Source organism: Notolepis coatsorum (genome assembly GCF_963971535.1).
Source record: "Notolepis coatsorum genome assembly, chromosome: 20".
NCBI classification, from domain to species: domain Eukaryota; kingdom Metazoa; phylum Chordata; class Actinopteri; order Aulopiformes; family Paralepididae; genus Notolepis; species Notolepis coatsorum.
The window spans coordinates 36,353,962-36,358,863 of NC_140184.1; the positions used below are offsets into that span (position 1 = coordinate 36,353,962).

Sequence of the window (4,902 nt, forward strand, 5' to 3'; positions counted from 1 at the left end):
TCCCAGGCATGCCCCGATTTGCTTCCATGGCATACTCCACCTGATACAAATCGTCCTGTAAAACATATGCATTCAACTTTACCATGGTTTATCTTTGGCCAGGCGCTTTGAGGATTAAATCTAAAACATACTGTCCCTGTACGAAAAGGACTTTTTGACCATCACTAGCCACTTGCCTTCAGGTGAGAAGATGGTCGTCCGGGAATCATATCTTCGAGACTAAAAACAAAAGAATCACAGCTACTATTAAAAAGAGTAATGTTTCACTGAAAACAACTGGTGGGCAAGATAAATGTTGCTACAATACAGGCCAACGTAAAGAAACTGATTAAATACAGACACCTACCATTATTTGCTTAACTGAAATGTAAATCCTGCAAGATAGAAAACAATGTTAACGTCAACATTACTATGGGCCCATTACTCTTTGGCTTGTTGTGATGGGATGGGGGGGAGTAGGGGGGTATCTGCAGAGCCGCAGAGCCAGGCTGGACGGGTTGGAGGCGGGGGCTTCGTGGTCTGGACAAGTATTAGTGGTCTGGACAAGTATTGCGGATGAGGGGGGGGGGGGGCTCTCTCGCTATGTGTTTGGAGTGCGCAATGTGTATGCGCATGCGTGTGGGACTGGAGCACGTGAGAGTATAGAGTCCATTTTTTGAAAACCCGTCCAATCTTTCGCCGTCGACTAAAAGACTCACTACTTCAACCATTATCTAAATTAAAAAAATCTAACCCTAACTAACCTTATTGGTCATGCACTTGTCCTAATAAAACTAACCTACACTGTAGCACTCAACACTTTATTGAACATTGTTACTCAGCTGATAGAGTTGTGCCCTTCCTGATGGCTTGTCGTACAGAACTTGTAAGTCGCTTTGGATAAAAGCGTCGGCTAATCATAAATGTCTAGATGTAACATTACTGTCTATGTACCTATGTAAACGAGACGAAAGTTAAGTTTACTCTATTATTTCGCCGTCGACCTAAAGACTCACTTCTTCAACCATTATCTGAATAAAAAAAATCTAACCCTAACTAACCTTACTGTCATGCACTTGTCCTAATAAACTAACCTACACTGTAGCACCCAACACTTTATGAACATTGTTTACTGAGACGAAAGTTAAGTTTACTCTATTATTACTAGATCTGGTATGTCATAAATGTCTAGATGTAGCAGTACTGTCTATGTACAAGTTTACTCTATTATTACTAGATCTGGTATGTCATAAATGTCTAGATGTAACATTACTGTCTATGTACCTATGTAAAACGAGACGAAAGTTAAGTTGGAAAATGGGGGATCTATGTAAAACTAGCATGGCTTTTGTCATTATTCCAATGTACCCAACCCCCCCCCCCCCCCCACCTCCAATGTACAGCCCCACCCAACCCCCACCCCACCTACCCAACCTCCTCAATGTACAGTTTCTATGTCAAATGTATGTCAGTATTCCATGTACAGTGTGTGTGTCCCCTACCCAACCCCCCCCCCACCTCCCAAATGTACAGCCCCACCCCACCTACCCAACCTCCTCCAATGCACAGTTTCTATGTCAAATGTATATACACTCTTTTTCTGGATTTTTTTTTAGTATCACAAACAGTAACTGTATTTGAAAATCTGGTATGTCATAAATCGTATAGATGTAGCAGTACTGTCCAGGGGTGCAGTCGTAATATGGGCGGAGGCCAAACGGTATCCTATTATTATGCAAAGTCCTAGGCACTTATCACCTAGACTTTGCATAATAGGATGCGCGCACTTCGAAGCCCAAACGCCGTTTTGACCGCGGTTGCCCAGCACTGCACCACTGGTACTGTCTATCTGTATGTCGTGTATGATGAATTGTAAAATGGGACCCTGATGGAAACAAGACGAAAGTCTCTCAGGTCTGCTGTCTGCATCTCTTAACAATTGTATGTATTGAGCTGTACTGTACCCATTCTGCAATCTGTTAATAAACTTTTCAATCAATCAATCAATCAATCAACAAGACGAAAGTGAAGTTGAAAATGGTGCGCAGTAGTGCAAATACTTGTCCAGACCACTAATACTTGTCCAGACCACGAAGCCCCGCCTCCAACCCGTCCAGCCTGGCTCTGCGGCTCTGCAGATACCCCCTATGTGAGGGGGGGGGGGGGGGGGGGGGGGGGGGGGGCGTGAATATTAAAGGCAACCAACTTGTGTTCGGCTTTTCTCTGATTGGCCGCGCCCCCCGCCCCACGCGCAGGCAAGCGCAGCCGTCCCACGTCCCAAATGAAATCCAAGGAGCAAGCGCGGCAGCGCGGGCAACCAACTTGTGTACCGTTGGGCTGCTGTTCCAACGCACTTGTGTTGGGCTGCGGTAGCAGTGGAGCGCTGCTGACTGATTATTATGTTTCGCGTTTTTAACAACCAACGGTAGATTCACTCGTCACTGTACATGTATAAACAAAGCCCATACAGTTATGAAATGCGCTGAACTAGAAAATACATCTGGTAGTTCGTTTATGACGTTAATTAATAATAAACACTGTTAGGACTCTTAATAATAAACACTGTTACGACTATCTGACTCTTAATAATAAACACTGTTAGGACTATCTGACTCTTACTAATAAACACTGTGTTAGGACTATAAACACTGTTAGGACTATCTGACTCTTAATACACTGTTACAGTGTTAGGACTATCTCGATTCGCGCGTCACTACTGTAACTAGAAACTCTGGGTGTCACTGTACATCAGTGTGGAACTGTAAGCTGTAACGTTATTTCGCGTTTTTAACGTCAGCGGGGCGATGCGGTGGTTTGTCCCCGGCTTCCGTGCACCGCCGCCGGCTCTACTCGGTCCAGCTCCAGCAGCAGCGACCGTGCTCCGTTGTAGAACGAAGCCCTTCAATGACAAGCGCTCTCATATTTTGCGAATGCATAAACTATATCTTAAATTATGGCTATGTGTCTAATATGGCTGTCGCTTATCAATGACTTCGCGACAGCCATATTAGACACATCGCCATAATTTAAGATATAGTTTATGCATTCGCAAATATGAGAGCTCTGTCATTGAAGTGGGTGGTGGCAGTGTAACAGCGTTCACCCTGATGTAAAGTAGCGATTTTTATTGTTTTGTCATGACAACCCAATTACATAATCCAACATATGTGTAAAGAAACAACATATTCCAGTTAACGGTATATTTTTTAATGATTCATTACGGTATAAATTAGGTTAACTGGAGCTGTGGAGGCTGCTTGCTGAAGAGCCAGCGGGGTGACGCGGTTGTTTTTTCCCCGGCTTCCGTGCGCCGCCCGCGGCTTGACTCGGTTCAGCTCCAGCAGCAGCAGCGGCCGTTCCTCCGTTGTAGGAAGCCCTTCAATGACAACAAGCGCTCTCATATTTCGCGAATGCATAAACTATATCTTAAATTATGGCTATGTGTCTAATATGGCTGTCGCTTATCAATGACTTCGCGACAGCCATATTAGACACATCGCTATAATTTAAGATATAGTTTATGCATTCGCAAATATGAGAGCTCTGTCATTGAAGTGGGTGGTGGCAGCTTACTAACAGTAGCGATTTTTATTGTTTTGTCATGACCAAACATAATCCCAACATAGATAGGAGGTGTACTGTATGTCAAATGTCGGTCATGTGGTGGAAGAGTTTAGTACAGTCACACAACAGAACACCGCTGTAGTACAGTCACACAACAGAACACTGCTGGTTCGACCAGCGCTTCTGCCTGCCGCGTCTCTCTTGCCGCAAGGGCGTGTGCTAGTGGATTGATTGATTGGCCGTGTGGCCAATCAGAGAAACGCTGAACGAAAAGCTGAACACAAGTTGGTTGCCTTTAATATTCACGCGGGGGGGGGGGCACACCGACTCTACAGGCTGCTTCACAAGCTTAGAAAACAGTCGTAAGATTAACACTTTGGCTGGCAGGAGCCGTGTTAAAGCGTCATTCCCGGCCATGCTCAAGTTGCCGAGGACGCTTTACAGCGTCTTTAATATCAATATTTCAAAAATCTGGAATCGGATTAATATTTCCCCTCCGCTGGCCTGAGATCCACCAGGAGGACCCACTGAGCTCTCTGGCGGTTCAGGAGCGCCATCTGGTGGCCGATCGGCGCAATCGCTTAACAGGAAGCGCAGTAGAGGTTTTGCTGGACGGCCGTATTACTTCCGGGCACTCGGTACATGTCCCGGGACTCTGGCTCGTCACACTACATGGCGATCGATTGCCAATAACTCGATAAACAACATGATTTGGACGTATATACCATTATACAAGCTGGAGATGGACTGGGTAAATCGCCATCCCATAATGATAAAATGTCTACTCTACAATGATCGCCCAACGGCGCGCAGAGACTGGGGTGAGTTTTAGCGTGTAACGTTACCGTCTTCGATACTAACTGCTATTATCAACATTTGACCCACATTAGATGATTGGTATAACGCTGCCCACGGAATTATAAACGCCCCCTCGCCCATCCGGTCAACATCAGATGACGTGTAGTAACTTCTAGAAGTACGTCTAGTTGGAATTTTTTATATCGTGCTGATTGCCATCAAACTGTATTTCATCATCAATATAATGCATTTGGGGCTATATATCACGTTCTGGAGAAAGCTGCAGAAAGAGATGAAAACATACTTATACATTAGACCATACTTTACTATGAATATGTGAATGAAAAAGTGTAACGTTGCTACACAATGAACAATACATATAGGACTTTGAATGGGCCCTAATAATGGCAATGTAGCAATAGAATTTAAAAAGTTATAGCCCTGCAAAGAAGGGGACTTTCTCCATAGACAAATAGAGCTGGCAATCTATGGTATATCATGAATTTAACCCATGGCAGCCAAAGTGTTAACGGTAGGCTATATTTTGCAAAGATATTAACC

General features: G+C 44.5%; 1 long non-coding RNA gene across 1 annotated transcript in view; it reads right to left on the minus strand.

The window, feature by feature from the left end:
- Positions 1-175: 175 nt before the first annotated feature.
- The window catches only part of LOC311247146, a 6,799-nt gene continuing 2,072 nt past the window's right edge, over positions 176-4,902 (minus strand). Inside the window, exons 2-3 of the long non-coding RNA XR_014620826.1 lie at positions 347-374; positions 176-219 (exon numbers count right to left, since the gene is read on the minus strand). This is a non-coding gene — a long non-coding RNA (uncharacterized lncRNA). The remainder of the gene's footprint in view (positions 220-346; positions 375-4,902) is intronic.